The following is a 17,012-nucleotide window of genomic DNA, read 5'->3' as shown; positions in this document are numbered from 1 at the left end:
TAAAACCAGATTATTTGGATGTAGATTCTACTACTCTCCAGTAGTAGAATTTCCTTTCCTGGAAAGGAAAGAGAAGAATTGAATCCGTGTTCCAAGAGAATACCTAACCCATCAGGCCGCAGGGCACTTTGTACAGGACTTCCCCATCCTTCCTGGTGAAGTTGACCATAATGCTGCTAGAAGTACAAGCTGGTGGATGCAAGACAGTAGGCAAGACGTCTGAATCTGCAGTCTGGTGGTTAGATCACTTACCTAAGCACAAATGACTGGGTTATGGCACTCTTGTAAGAAGAGAAAACTGCGGCCTTGAGCTCCCTCAGGTTGAGAAGGACCTAGAATCAAGGCCTCCCGCTTCTTGGACAAATGAGCTAATTAACTGCTAGTCTACTACATATAAGATAGGTATCAAAACCATCCTCCTAAAAGAAAACTGCAGAAAATGGTATGGAATTTATTTTCTGATGAATATAAGGGTTATATGAATGTCTAAAGACATACCCTGGTTTCCTACCAACCAGCTTCACTGCACCAGCGCTCAACATTATGGATTTCAAATTCTAGCCAGGAAATCAGAATCTCATCAGCATACGGTCCTTAGGTGCCTGCCTCCATACTTTCTTAGCCAGGAGCCTGATCTTTATGAGCTGTGGTGTTGAACATTTAGAAGGCTTAGGTTCTTTTTTAAACCTGGGATATAAAACCTTCCACTGCATTTTAAACAGTGTTAAGCGTTTGTTTTATTTTTTCTGACACAACAGCCTTTAGGATTTTAAATGGTAAGAAAGTAGGTCAGGTCTTCCTACTGAAGCTTTTTCAAACCCTTATTTTTAAACTTTGTAGTTAAAATCTGCAAAATGTATCCACCTTTTACATCTTTCATTAATATCTTAAGAATATAAATCTTTGAAGAGTACTTTGATTTATCAAGAGCCTTAGAAGTAGCAAGTATCTATAAATACTAGTCAGAAAAACATTTAAACATAATTCCAGTTTTTGATTCCTTTGTAATAGGTCTGACTTATCTTTGATCACAGATTTTTGCAGAAACTCATTAAAAATCCACAAAAAATTTGTCTGTGCACAGATCAGCCACAGAACACTGATCTGAACATTTAACAGCCTGAGGAAAAAAAAAAAAAAAAAAAAAAAAAACAAAAATACAAAGTGGAACCCACGCACTTGAAGCAATCAAACATCTGCCTGCCTTTCAACACCACTCTCATAGGATTACCTGCATTCCTAAATTAGAGGATATACCGTGAGTCTCTACTGTTTGAACAATCTCACCACTCAAAGACAATGTTCAGAGAGTTTAAAATACAAAATTTTCTATCTTCAAGTTTCTGTTGGTATACTGCAATAACAAGGAAGCTACTATTCACTTCTTTTATCAGCAATAGTACAAAGAATAAGACACACCCTTCTCAGAGAACTGGAAAAACCTGCTAAGTGAAAGCTGAGGAGTCTCTGAGTACTCATACCTTCATTTTGCTCTATGTTTCAACAACAGAACTGAAGGGAGACTGCAAGGACTTGGCCTTAGCCTAGCAAAAGTAAAGCTGAGCAGAAAAGCAAGGGCTGTGTATAAACACACTGAGGTAATTATAAAATAAGAAAAAAATATCTAAAATAAAAGGACAATCTTGGCACAAAAACTGGTTATTACCAACTGATGATGAATAAATTTAGGTTGAACATTGCAAGCAGCTTCCTCATGTTTAGGGCAATTTAGCATTGGAACAGGCTTCCAATTAAAGTAGTGAGGGGAAAAGGCCCAGCTGCTTTTAAGACAGCGCTCCATATGCCTATGACTGTATGACATAAAGCCTACAAAAGCATGAAAATAAACTTGATGAATAGGGAGGTCCTTTCCTGTCCCACATTCCTAAGAGAACAATAACTGTCAAGCAAATAACATCATTCTGATACAACTCTAAGATATAACCATCTGTCAGGCAATACCCAAGAATAATTATACCACAGAAAGCAAAAACAGATATTAATATCACAGCAGGACAAACTTTGCCAAGAATAAACTTCACAGAGTATCTTTTCATAAAATGTCTCAGACCTGTAACCTCACTGCTCATAATTTCATGCTAAAAATTTGCTCCCTCTGCAAACAAGAGCTGTAGAAAGCATACCTCTCATGAAGTACTCGCTCCCAAATCTGAATGAGCTCAGCTTATTTGGTCTCCATGCAACTAGGCAGTCCTATTATTTGCACACATACAGCAGATCATCTTACCCAAAACAATACTATATCTAACATGCTCAACAGGCTCTTTATTTGCTACAGTCGTTACTACATTCAGCTCAGGCAGGATGGTTCAAAACTGGCTGTCAACTGCTTTGCTATTGAAGGGTTCAAATCACCACTTTTGCCCAAATATCATTAACCAGAAAAACTGCAGCAACCATGAGGTTCTAAGACAATTGGTTAGACGTGATCAGTCCACAGAAATAACATATTCTAATAGACTAAGCTTTATAGTTTGAAAAAGCAAATGGCCTTTCAGGCACACCAGCCTTTCAAGTTGCTTGACATCTAAAGATATAGGTAACAAAGTATACAGGTTGGTTTAATAAAAACTATTACCTGCCCCTACAAGTCTTTCAGGCTAGGAGACTGTTTTACACTAACAGGTACAGGCCTGGCTGGGAGGGATCTTCTTTTATTATTGCAAGGTATCTGAAATTGAAGACAAACTGCAAAATATGTTTGGCCGATAGACTCCACCTGCTTATTTGCAAAGTCCCTGATCACACCATGCATCCTATTGTTGCCTTCTAAAGGCTCATATTGAAATGCAACAACTGAGAGATTCGTAGAAGAGGGGAAAGTGTGAGTGGTCATCAGGAGTTGTACATCAAAGGCAAATCAAACTCAACCATTTACTACTTCTCATAACACACAAGCGAATTACCTGGCAGCATAAAAGAGCAAACTATAGGAAATATTTTTTTCTATACAATACCTAGTTAAGTTGTAATAGCTGAAACCCAATTATTCAAATAAGAACTTAAAACACATTTTGAGAACAGGTTCTCTGGCTGCTATCAAACAAATGGTCCAGACAAAGTCTGTCGGAGACAAAAGTTTTGATATCAATCTTTGTCAACAGCTAGACTGCTACACCAAAACAAAGGCTTCTTTACAGCCATTTAGTCTCTATTCCTATACATCTTCTCTTGGTCACTTCTGAATAAAGGGTAACAGCTCTTACATTCTCATTAGGAGACCTAGAGTATATAATTTTTCCTTAATTAGCACACAATTTCACTTTAAATTTAGAATTCAAAGGCATTTCCTTTTTTTTCAGTTGATTTCCCCTCTCCTTATCCCTTGCAAAACCATTGTGGTTAAACACATAGAAAAGTTTTGCAGAACAAGAATAAAACTTGTGTCCGAGCAGTAAAGTTTATGTAAATTATTCTCCAACTGTATTTTCTTAGCTTTCTTCTCTTAGCAAAGCACAGAGCATGGTAGCTGCAAAGGAGTATTACAATCCATTTTCAGTTAGTTTATATCACACCACAACATTTTCCTACCATTTTAGTTCATCTGCTTATATTAGAATACCAATGCTTTTTTAAACTTGTCATCAAAATAGCATACACTTTTATTCACTCTGAGAGCCTGCAGATCTGATTTATAGTATATTCCAGACATGACTGCATAATTCAGACAAGTTTAAAAAAAGTATGCTGAAAGAAGATACTACCAAGGACTTCCCACCAGCCCTGCTGAGCATAAGAGAACATATTTTGCTTGACCTACCCTACTAATGTCAGCAAGTTGGGCCTTAGCAACAGATGCAAAGCTCATATGACCACTTTCAAATCCTTGTTGCAGCTCCACCTCCAGCCTTTGATCATTTTTCTTCTGGAGGTAACAAATGGATTTCTCTCCTTGGACTATGCAACCGCCTCCTCGTAACCCACCAAGTGATCTCTCTAGTACCAGGAAGTGGGATTACTCATCTCAACTTTAGCTGCATTTCTCCCCATCACATACAGAAAAAGGTATATTGGATACTAATAAGGTAAATTTCAGTTATCTTAACTGTTTACAAACTGTTTTGATTATTTTGCTATAGGATTAGACATCAAATTACAAAACTACAACAATATAATATATATGCTTTCTGACATAAAATTTTGACATTCAGCAGTCTGACGCAAAAGTAGCTAAATCGCAGGATGAAATCTACTTGAATGGGTTTTCATTCCTCTAAATATTACAAAACTGTAAACATACAAATTGCTTGAAGTGTAATTCACTTTTGCACAAACTTATCTTAAACTGTAATAAAGTTAGAAAGACTACTTTGTATCACAAAAGGATTTTACCTTAAGATAAGCATTAAAAAAGGCAAACTGAACTCTTCAGAAACACTGTAAAGCACTGCAAAGCATACAAAAGGAAAAGCTGTCTATACAAAACTAACTTAGAGCACTCAGAAAACATGCAGACATTAAGAATTGCACCTAACTCAAAATGCACTTGCTTTCTGTCTTCTGTTTCATCCAAGCTGCACCCACAGACAATTTACAGAATTCCCTGTCAGATATTCTGATTATTCTCCTACACTCATCCCTGGCTGGTTTCCAGGCAGCCTGAATGATTTTGCTGTGCCACTGCAATGACAGCAAAGGAATCCTGTGTCCCAAGTAGCACAGGGGTTTTTTAGTACATTATTTTGAAACAATAATTTTGAAATACTATCTTGGAAATATGACTGGGGTGATTCCTGTATACAAATTGTGGATCTCAGATGTAGTTGTTTATGCCAAGTCTCAGGCTGATAAAGTCACACAAACTTGCAGTTTTTATTAGCTTTTTTTTTTTTCTTTCTTAATTTATATTTAATTCCAAGTTCATAGAACTACACAGGACATTCTGGCAGCTGGTACAATCACACGCTAAATCATAAGCCAAAGACTCCCATGACAAAATGTCAAATCAGCGACCCTCTAATGAGACACCAGCAACAGAGGGAAATCTGCCTCATCTGGACGGCCAGAACACAGCCTGCTTGAGCTACATGGAGACGCATCAAGTCATGAAATATTACAAGGAGAAGTCCAAGCCAGCCTGATCATAATACTCTCTCTTCAGTATTGTCTAACAAAGAGAAGTAGAACAAACACTATGCCCCACGACAACACAACTTACTGACTGGGAACCACTGACCTAGACAGCGGTACTGTGACATTAATTCATCTGCTAGGGCTGAAACCAGTTTATTACTTGGAGACCAGAATAGCTCATCCCTTGACTCCTTAGAAAAGAGGCTTTTATTTAAAGTTTTTACTATCCCTCTTTTAGTTACAGGATTCCTGTAGGATCCAGTAGATTAGATGAGCTTTTCTTTTAGCTTCATTTTTTCCAGGGGTACAGTACTACTACTCTATTCCCTTCCATCAGAAGTTCAGCAAGGATTTTTCCCGAAACATGCTGATTCTACTAAAAGAATGGCAAGCACCTGACATTTTCCTTTCTTCACCTCATCATTCTTTTCGCTTTTTTTCCCCTGGCCTAAAAAAGGTTTCACTGTCAAAGGAGCTGGGGAAGACTCATTAGTGAGAGTGGTTTGCTGCAACAATTATCTAAAACTCAGGGTCAAATGTTTCTCTTAATAACAGCTGTAGATGCCTGCACGCAAAAACACATTCAGTCTCCTTGCAGTGGGGGCTGTCTTGTACTTAAGTACATACACTATGAGATAATTTTTATGCATAGTAAAAGTGCATACGAGAAAGAGTTTATGCATAAAAACATCCAACCTTTAGAAAAAAAAAATCTAATTACAAATAAGAGGAAGTGTGTAGTTTCCCATGTGTTTGTAACTTCTAGTTTCTAAATTTGTAAGTGGCTCTGCAACAATGTAAACACTAGATTTTGGATTACCTTTCCTATTACAGTCTATATCCAGCAAAGAAAACATAACACAGTAAAAAACATCACAACATTTGGCACGAGGTAACCATACATGAGGCTTTCAGTCAGGCTGTGGCATATTCTTACCTCTCCATTGGGGAAGCAGTCTATGTGTGCCTATCACATATGCCTATCACACTCATCTCTCTAGTCAAGCATTCAAGTGGAGAGAAAACATCTCGGCCTACTACTCAAGAATGAGTTTTGGAGAAGGTCCTATTGTTACTTACTAATTCAGAACAATATATTATTATATGTAAGGTCTCTAAAAAGCATTCCAAGTACTACAGAGAAACCTGTTTCTTTCGAAAGGCAGCAAAAGAGATACAGAGGAAGAGGACACAATTTCCATTACCCAGGGAAAGATATATGGCAGCAACAGCAGTGAGACATTAACCAGCAGTGAGACATTAACATTTAAGGCAGAATCAAAACCAAGCCCTGCTTGAAAGAGGAAGAGGGTAACGATATGCTTTTAATTCATGTATGACAGCTAGCACATAAGACGTAAGGCCAGCACTAATTGGAGGGCACGAAAGGAAAGTTCTGCCCTTTGCTTACTGTCCTCTCAAATGCACACTTAAATAGAAGGGAAATCAGCATTTGAATTTGACCAGCCAGTGAATGAGAAGGAAAGGGATGAAGACATCTGGCCTCTGTAGCAAGGACATTGTCCTTGTACATTGGGAGCCAGAAGCAACAGACACGTGCTGGAATCCTGCAGACAGACCACAGCAGCTCTGTCCATGTCCTGTGCAGGCACTGAAGAAGGACACACTCTTATTTCTATCCCAGTGCTGAGGGACCTTATGAGCTGCAAACTAGCAGCTAAACAAATACTTAATCATAAGTACCACAATACAAGATGAGACCTGCTTTTGGACAACTGTGAATAACTTAATTTGTTATTTACATCTTCACAATGTGAGCAAATATAGAAAATCTCAATTAACACACGTAGCTGCCCTGACATACTGGAAACTGTTAATAAATACTGGAAACTGTTAATACAAGCACACTGAATAGCCACAGAAGGTCTGATTACTTTCAATGAACGCTTTCCTGTTCCTGTAGTCTGTTAGTCTTAGACCACATTACCGTGCATGCCATGTTTTCTTTTCAGGAATCTGGAGATACTCCATTCGTATAATGAAGAAGGTGTTTTTTCTTCCTGAATTACCACCACCATCTCAACTGACCAGCCTGTGAAAACGTACAATGCACCTGCTGGCACTACATGTCATTCCAGAGACTTTTAGCTGTGATAACAGCAGGTTTATTTTAATAAGCTGCAGTGTTTTGGTAAGTAATGCATGTGTCTATTGAATTGATACATACATTTTAAATATTAATGCTATATCCAAGCTAGATGAAAGCATTAGAGAAGACAGAATAACTGATATAATAAGGTGGGACATTTAATTCCCTGATGAAAGGTAGCAGCATGTGAAATGGTGAGTTCAGCCCTTGAATAAAGCAACCAGAATGCCTCCTGGTTTCTTTCAAATTTAATTGCTATCACCCATAGGAAGTCAAAACCACTAGCCAGAACTCATTAAATAGTGTGATAAAGCTGGAAGTCTGAGAAGTAAAATGTAAATCCAAGATTAATGAAGTAGCATTTACTCAACTGTCATCATTGATTATACTTGTCCACCTACACAACAAAGTTACAGAATTAAACATTGTGTTACAGCTTCTGTCTGCCTCTATTCATAAAGTAGGAAAAAGAGTATTTAACCAAAACCTATCTTCCTGCAGGATGTTTTAATTCTGAACAATTAAAAAAAAAATAAATCCAATACCACCTTTGGTTTGCTGAGCCAGAAGTGAACCACTGGTAAAGAGTTTCTGGGTTGACACTACTTGTCTTCATGTTACAGATGTCAGTTATTACTTTTTTTCAGTCAGTTAAGGTGACAATAACCAACTGGTAATTTTTTGGGTCACCCCCCACTATTTCTTCTCCAAATATGAAAAGAAAAGTAGTATTTTGCAAGGTTTCTGAAGTTTCCTTGGTATTCTATTCTATGACTTATTAAATATAATTAGCAGATCAGCCAGGTCCTACTCTGAGAAAAGGTTATTGAGATTGCAAACCTTTCCTAACAGGTATCACCTAAGACTCCAGTGCTGTGCGGAATGTGGGGGGTTTTCTTTCCAAAATTCAAATATTTGTCACATTAATGTCTTTACATTACTTTTAAAATCAGAAATCTAGGAAAAAAAAATGTTTTACAACTCTGGAATAACATTATTCTGTAAGTAAAATATTTAAACTCTTCCTCCACAGCCATGTCAGCTACAGATTCTTCCTTTTAGCCAAATTTCTGTATTGGTTTCTAACACCCTTCTATTCCTACCCCAACCTTTTTTCCTTTTGAAATGAAGGTATGTAACAGTCTTCATTTATCACTGTGAACAAGTTCAGTAAAAAGCCCTAATGAGAATGAATTTATTAAGTAATAAATGCATATTTATAATGAAATCAGGAGTTAAAATAATTAATATTGAATAGAGTATACAGTGTTAGAAAACGGTTGTCATAGCTTCTAGGAAACAAAAGCCTTTTACGGCTGGCACAATAAAGTTTTCAAATTTTTTCCAATTGTCAAACTATTCCTTTGATTCCTGCTTCCCCCAGTAACTACCTTATGAACCCTTCCCTTTGTGGCACTCACAGCAGAACTTTCCAGATCTAATTGCCCAGGAAGACCTTTTCCTTCACTGTTGCAGTCCCAAAATCTGCTATTTCCAGTCACAATTTCTCCTTTAGTCTGGGTGCTAGCATGCCCACTATCCACTAGAAGTAGTTATCTTCCAGCAGAAATGAACAGAGGGAAACTACGACACTATTCAACCATCCACATATGCTAGCTGCAGCCATGGTTCTAAACAAAGGACAACATCCATCTTTTCTACACTCCTTCCAAAAATGTGTTTGCTGGATGACTGACTTCCCTCTTAAGAGCCTCAGTACTCAGCTGCTGCACATTATTTTTGCCCTCTGTTTTAACCATTAAGGCTTCTTGAAGCTGGATAGTCTTCCCTAAGAAGCACCCAGGGTGCCTCGCCGACCTGTTCCAGGTCTCAGGGCCCAGGCACATGACTCTCACAGCACTCAGATGAGGGACCAAAGGCACCACTCAGCACCTTACCTCAAAGCATGCCATTCACAGTTTTATCCCCTGAGGTTTGTTTGCCATTTCGATACCCTTGCTCACACTGTTCATGGCAGCTGGAAGGTGGTCCAAGTCAGTGTCTGTATCATATTTCAAACACACAACAAGCTTTCGAAGCAGGGAGCCATGCACTGCAGCTCGATCAGAGCAGTTTGACTTGCTGGGCCATAGTACTTCTAGTGTCTTCTTAACACCAGGACAAAATGAGATGTGCTAGAAATTTTTATGTTATTAAAGTAACAGATTTGCATCTTTGGAGAAGTAACCAATCTTTAAATAAGGAACCTACAATACCTCTGTGGTACTGCCTGGATGTTCCTTTCCCCATAGGAAATTAAATGCTAGAACTTAAGTTGGCAGGACTGAAGTTACAAGTTAGCTATGTACGTACTGGAGGTAACACAGACTTACTGGATCAGTTAACCTTGGAGATTAGACAGCAAAAGGCTCCTTTCAGGGTCTCTAGGATCTACAGATGGCAAGAGAGCAGCAGCGAAGCCAGGATAGGGTGTGCCCCAGGCAAGGCAGCTAACAAAGGGCTGCTGTTTGTCCTGGTGGGAGCAGCAGTAACTGTGCCTTGGGCTGCTAGGAGGGACAGCATTAGGGGAGGAGCCAGGATTTTTAGATATGGCCTGCAGAGTAGATTTCATACCCTCATTAGACTTTAGCCTCTATTCACCTTAACAAGGGAGCAAGCTGCTCGTTCAGAAGTTGGTTTTGGTCACTTCTCCAGCACCGCTAGTCTCAAGATGATGCAGCTTCAGCCTTCCCTCTTAGAAACACACATTTCACTTACAATGCAACCCTAACACAAAGTTAACTGTGTTCACAGCTTCCCAAGTGACCCAGATTACAATGAGATAATTAACTGCTCGTGAACAGCTATTCATTGAAAACCTCTATCACAGTATCTGTTAAGCCACTGAAAACCTTCATTACCGTATCTGTCAAACCTCTGAGAAGACATTTAAGACTGTTTCTTTAGATCAGTTCTCTTTTTGCAACTCTTCTGGACTGTGATAAAAAAAAGCAAGGCTTTCTATCAGCTGAACTTGCAAGGTGTTTCTAAAAACACAAAAAAAACCCTCTCCATCTGCCAGTTGAAGCTTCTGATTTGGCCACATGTAGTGTGTGAAATAATTATATTCCACTCTCTCTTATTTATAATTAGCAATGTCAAGTCTGTTTCTTTAGATAGCATTCATGGCATATTGTCTGTGAACAGCAGCTCTGCGTTTCGTATCTGAAACTACATTGTTCCTTCTGGAACAGCTTCATTTACTAAAGCCAAGCTCAGTCCACCAAACAATACATTATGAATGCAATAAAGATTTTTCTATGCTCTTTATATAAATGGATGTGTACATTTCCAAGTTCTGAGACATAATTAGTAGCTCTGAAGAAGTTTTACTCTACACTTAAACTTGTTACACAATTTGTAGTGCAATGTAGTTTTGTAGTCTGTCATCAACTGTTGGCTGTATTAGCAATACAGTTTCCTATTTTTTCAAAACTTATACCATCATATAAAATGAAATAACATAAGAAAATGTATTCAGTCTTGACTCAAAAAAGAGGCTGTCTTTACAAGACAATAAAGCAACACACACTTAAGACTACTTAGACCACATATTGGTACAAAAGTGTTTCACAGCTTTATTAATACTAAGCATGATATTAAATTATTCTTGTTCTTTCATACTAATCCACACGATGTTCGGGACCGTAGAAAACAAGCAACAGCCTAGCCAGTATCAGAAAATGGTGGGCAAAAAGAGTAATCATAAAGTAGTCCTACCTGGATGACCGTCTTTACTTCAACAGGGACTTAAGATAGCATTTTCCCAACTGTGGAGCTGAGAACCTATGGAGCCTGGAAGAAAAAGGAAAGATTAATAGTAATATGACACTGGTTCTAGTCAGTGTTGGAAATACTACATATTTTTGTGTTTTTATTCTAAGTCTTAAGAGCATAAGTTTAAAGTAGTTCACTTCCCAATGACTGTTTCTCTATGAAGCCCTGCAGAAATAAGAAAAGTCAGAAGAGATTTATTTAAGCCAGGGAGAGAGAGGATTTCAGGTTGCAAATTTGTTCTGCCTCCATGCCTGTCCTAGACAAATTGGTCTCAAAGCAGTAATTAAGCAAAATGATGATTTCAAAATGGGTACAGGTAAGCTTTATCTAAGGTATAAATATCCATAAGACTTCACAGACATAAAATCATGCTTCATACGTGAAAAAGTTTTGTACCAGAACTTGCATGTTGAAGTGTAATCCTTCTCCCATTGCACTTAATGGGTCCATATTGAAAACCCTTTAGGCACTTGTGACTTCATGCTTGTAGTAAAGATGCTCATTTCTTTGCTTCATGATAGCTAATCACTCGGCTTTGGAAAGTCAGCAATAACCTCAAAACCATTACTAGCTGTGCACACTGACATTCAGCAAATGTCTTTCTCAACACTCCACCTGGCATTCTGCACTGCTTACTCCTCATACAAACTGAAAACACCTGATGTCTCCTCTTGGCAATGAACTGCAGGAGCAGAAATGGAGCAGCGGACCACAGAATGCACGTGGGGGAACAGAATCACGGCAACCCTGTTACATGTATGGCAAGCACCTAACAGTCAAAACAGGGAAGAAAACATCAAGATGGGCCTATTCTTTCCATGTTCACATGTCACCATTTCTTCCGCACACTGCAAACTACAATCTTCACATCTCCAATTTCATAGTTCTATAGTATAGTTTGTAGTTATAGTTTATGGATTGGTTCAATGACTACCTTTAAATACTGATACCATTGAGGAGGTAAACAATGAGTTCATTTCAGGAGCTTTTGGTTGCAGGCTTATTACATCACAGACCATACTGCACATGGTTCGAGAACTAAGAAAGCTTGAATTTTTGTTCTTTAAAACTAGGAAAAAACTGCCAAAGTTGATTTTTTTTTTCTCCTGTTAAAATATTCTTGTATTAAAATATTACATACTTTAAGGGAGTATTGTCTAGGCTGGATTTTAGTGTGATCTATTATTTCATATAAGTAACAAAAGAACGGCAATAGTGGGATCACATTAGCCTTCACAGATGAATGGAAAAGCAACAAAAACCTAGATGTTGGCCACAGTAACATGATGTGAACCCAGGAGATTAAATACACTGAAACCCTTTTACACTAGCAGCTCATCTTTTCTCCAGAGCTAACAACTGGGAGATAAGATTGATTCTACCCATGTGTGGCACTACACACACCCCCCATCCTGCCAGCAGGAAATGAAACTTCTCCAGGCAGGGGGAAGGGGAAGGAAAAAAAAAACCTAAACCCTGGAGGCCACAGGTTGAAATTTGAACTGGCCAATCGAGACGTGCCAGGTACACTGAGTGACCTTCTTGGCCAATAGGGATTAAATGACCACAGGTCAGATTCGACAGGGGTATAAACGGGGTCCCGCCGGAGGACATGTTGGGATCAGTCCTCCTGGAAGCAGTGGGTCTGCAGTCGGGGACTCCCCCTCAGGACGGGGCACTACACGAGGTAAATCCTCGAAGGAGAGAGCCCTCAGCTTTTAGGTGAGTGAGACGCACATTTTGGAGCCATCACTTTAAATCTTGGGGATTCTTGAGTCGGCTGTGTAGTATTAGTTCTCTTTACATCATTGAGCCTGTGGTTTTATAAAATGTTACCGGGCTTCTAGCTAAATTCTTACTGAAGAATAAATCTGAGTTTTAACACCTCTTGGATTTGGTTATGCATGCATCCGTAACACCATGATTCATAATGTGGATTGATAAACCATTTTCAGGACAAAACCTAGAGTGCTGAAAACTAGTGTGGCTTAAAGCTATTGCTTAAGAACACATGGAATTTGTTAGTCTTCCAAAGTGGGGGGAAAATTCAAGTTGTGTTCTTCGGTAGCTAAGCATAGTGAACGTAGATATTCAAGAACACCAAAGTAAAGTTTTGTGCATCTTCAGACATGCGCTATTTTTGCTTTCTGCTGGTTTTCCCCTAAATGCAAGACTGCTAACTGAAAAAAGAGCATGTCAATGTATCTCTATCGTTTGTCATTGTCTTTGGAAACTCACTTGTCAAAGAACTTCACCGAATACTTCATGGAAATGCTCAAAATGGTTCTGTAAAATATGAAAACACAGACTCGGACCTGTTCTCAGACCTGCCATACAGCCACCATGACATGAGACAAGAGCTAGTGGTCTGAACCGTCAAGGGATATTAAGGATACTGCACCATAAAAGTTATTTGAAGTGTATTAAGTAATGCTTGCTCCCTGTCTCTCTACTTCTGTAATACATGGCAAGGCACTGTATTAGATAAGTACGATATCACTTGTGATGTAAACACCCACAATCCACTGAAAGCAAGAATAATGAATTCTGTTATATTATTATATTTGTAAGACTAAAACTAGGAAGTGATGAGTTAATATACTGCATCTTTTCCTTAATGAACAAGAAACAGTAGCAATCAGGATGAAAACTTTTCAGGAGATGGGGTCAGGAAGAGTATATACACCACAGGCTGGGATTAAACTGCATTAGCACAACTATGTAGGAAGCTTTCATGATTCCTACACATAATTCATGTAGTTCTAGTTGGTGAAACTTGCTTAATTCACTGCAACAACTTTCCAAAAGATACTCTAGAAGACAACTAACAGACACTTCGCTAGCAGCAAGACTGGATTTTTTTTCCTGCTTTTACTTATTATCATAGCAAGTTCTACAGTAAACCTTAACACAGAGGAACCAGTTTAGAGGGACGATGCTACTGAACTCCTTTTTATAGATCCCTTCTGCTCCCTTCCATATGCTAGAGATAAATGAAAGGCTCATGGTTGCGCAGGCGCCTGCCACGTAAAAAGGGGAGATTCAGTGTAGGGAAGCAGAACTAAGGCTGGAGTTGCAGTGAAAGGCAATGTTGCAACATCTAAGAACAGATGGGAGTTGCAGCAGATGCCAACAACAATATCTTCGTGAGAAGCACAGTACTTCCACAAGGCACTCAGGAAAAAACTGGAAGTTGCCACTTAGAAAACATACTTGTGACCATTTCCTATCCGGAGTTGGAATGTCCTATAAATGTTAGCAAAAATGCAAATAAGCATCCAAAGTAATAGTACATTCATTAGCCTGCTTTCTCTGCACGTGGTATTGACTTTTATACTGTACTCTGAAAAACTCACAGCTCTGACACCTGCCTAATTTGAAATTTAAATTCCAAATGGCATGCTATTACACGGAAAACATTTTATTACAAACAGAAAAACGCCATACTAGCTCAGGTTCAAGGTCCATCTAACACAGTATCCTGTCTCTAATAAGGACTGCTAGTGGATGCCTAAAGAAGAGAACAAGAACAGAGTAAACATACAGCAACCCTTCCTTGAAGTACTTTGCCAGTTGACAGCAATCTGCAGCTCTGGGACCTCCTCCATTTCCTTTTAAGTGTACACATGTAAATATAAACACATTCACATTGAAGTCCAAAGCTACTCTGAGTCTGCAATCACTTAAATCAACTTTTCACTGTTTAGGTTACATCTTTACTTCTTTTCATTCTGATGAATAAACAGGCACAGTTGAAACTGATGAGTCTCATTCATTCATTCCCTAGCTCCATAAGATTAAATCCCCAAACCTAAATTAACAGTTGCTTTAAGATAGCTTTCAGAAGCTACATGCAATCACCCATTCTGAATACAAAAAAACTTACTCAATCCAAACAGTGATATCTAGCAAAATCCTAATGTTAATTCTAAGTGAGATTAGAGATCTGATCATCCACATGAATTAGAGCAAACAATACTTTCAGTAAGTGAACAACCTAGTTGTAAATGAAGTAAGATATTTCTGTAAATATGGCCAAGATGTAAACATCCCTCCATAAAAGTGACCTGAAGGATGATGATAATAATTCATACCAAAATTCTATTTACTATATTTTAAAATGAACACCTACAAAAGATAGGTTTAACAAAAAACATGCCTCATTAAAGTGCGGCTCTTGATGTAAGTAAACTTAAAATAAGAACTCTGAACCTCAGCCAAAAAAACCTAACTGTAAAAAAACAAATGCTGAATTCGAGTACTGAAGATCATCATGAGGTCTAAAGATACTCGTCACCACTGTCCAGACTATTCAGTCTTCTTCAAAAGGAAGAACTCCAAAAATGACTGAAAGCTATTGCCCCGACGTTATTCTACAGTTTATTTAGAGGGAAGGAAAGGCAAAGGTATGGTGAGCTGTTTAAAAAAATCAAATCAAAGGAAAAGCTCTGGAAATGTAGCAAGGCGGTTTGTTATAAGTACAGATTAAATAAAACGAAGCTAGGAATTCGGAGGTGAAAGCACGAAAGTAGCATGCAAAGGCATCTACTGCTCTTCCGAGCTCTTACATCAGCTATCATCATTTACGTTCTTCACATGTAACATGCCAAATTAATAACTCTGTTGCTCAACACAGATTAAACGCAGGCATTAACAAAAATCAGCAGGGAGCTGGTTTCACGGGTGAATTAAGTTATTCTCAGCCGATTCATAAAAATACCTCGGAGTACCGATGACCCATAAAATAGAGTTTACAGGTCTCCTGAGTCCGGCCGCGTAGCCTGATGTCACTTAATGGTTTCGTCGCATCCATCGCTTGCTATAAACGAGCTCTCCCTCCTCAACCCCTCCCGGCGGCCCGGCAGGTTTTAAAAGCGATGCCCAGCCGCAGCACTAGCCGTGATTAAATCCACCTCTCCCCCGCCCTCTCGCCCACCGGCTGGATTTCGCCGCCGTGCCCGCGGGGAGGTCTCCGCTCCGGGCCTGCCTCCCGCGGGCGCGGACCGACACCTCCCCTCACGGGGCCGCCGCGGCAGCCGCCTCAGCCCCAGGGAAACCCCCGCGCCGCCCGGGCGCCTCGCACAAGCCCGGGGGGCTCCCCCGGGGCGACGAATGGCGGGGGGGGGGGCGGGGGCCATCTTGGAACCGGCGCCCCGCGCAGGGGGCACCGACCCCCCCACACACACCCACACACCCATCCGCGGCGCCGAGCCCCCACAGCCCGGCACCTGCCGCATCCCCTCGCTCGCCAGCCGACCCCCACACACACACCCGCGGTCCCGCCGGCACAGAGCCCCTCGGAGCCCCCCGCCCCGGCGGCGCCCGGCGCCCGCCCCGGCCCCGGGGGGGAAACGCGGGGCCCCCCGCCAGCGCGCGAACCCCCGCGCGCGGCACCGCTCGCCCCGAGGAGGCCCTGGCGCGCCGCGGCGGCTGCGGCTCCTACCTGCGACCGGGCCTCCCGGGGTGGCGGCGGGCGCGCCCCAGCCTCCCTCTACCCGCGGAGACGCGCGCCCCTGCTCCCCATCGCCGCCGACCGCCGCCGCCGCGCTGGGCCGGGGCGGGCGCGCCGGGCCCCTCCCAGCGGGGCGGGGCTCCGCGGCGCGCGGAGCCCAACGGCCGCTCGCCAGGTCGCCGCCCCGTACACAGACACACGCCAAGGACAGGCTGGCGCTCTATTGGCTAGAGGAGGGAGGACCGCGCGAAGCGGAGCGCCGATTGGCCGCGGGGGAAGGCGGCGGCCCGCCCCGCGGAGGTCGCGTGACGCCCCGTGGCGGGGGGCTCGGCGGGAGTGGGCGGCCGCGCTCCCCCGGCGGCGGTGGCGGTCCCGCTGCTCCCCCGCTGCTCCGCGGTGGTCCCGCTGCCGGGCCCCTCGTGCGTCCGCCCGCGGGGTCGAGCCTTCCCGCGGTTCGGAGCTGAGGAATTTCGGCAGCGCGGCGAAAACCGGCGCCGGGGGAATGCGCGGGGAGTCTGTCACGGAAGCTGAGCGGGAGGGGACCTGCCGGTTCCCGCTGTGGTAGCTGACCACGCAGCG

General features: G+C 41.4%; 1 protein-coding gene across 5 annotated transcripts in view; it reads right to left on the bottom strand.

The window, feature by feature from the left end:
• Window positions 1-16,557, bottom strand: part of MPP7 (MAGUK p55 scaffold protein 7) — a 156,704-nt gene extending 140,147 nt beyond the window's left edge. For 4 of the 5 annotated variants that reach the window (XM_075046964.1, XM_075046954.1, XM_075046983.1 and 1 more), the window contains exons 1-2: window positions 16,425-16,557; window positions 10,925-10,999 (exon numbers count right to left, since the gene is read on the bottom strand). The gene's annotated coding sequence lies outside the window, so the exon portion shown is untranslated. Of the gene's footprint in view, window positions 1-10,924; window positions 11,000-15,701; window positions 15,824-16,424 lie in introns of those variants that run through there. The other variant, XM_075046974.1, reaches the window with a different exon arrangement.
• Between the last annotated feature and the right edge of the window lie 455 nt (window positions 16,558-17,012).

This window comes from Buteo buteo, chromosome 2 (assembly GCF_964188355.1).
Source record: "Buteo buteo chromosome 2, bButBut1.hap1.1, whole genome shotgun sequence".
NCBI lineage: Eukaryota > Metazoa > Chordata > Aves > Accipitriformes > Accipitridae > Buteo > Buteo buteo.
The sequence above is the reverse complement of the archived record's forward strand: the minus strand, read 5'-3'. Positions and strand labels throughout refer to the sequence as shown.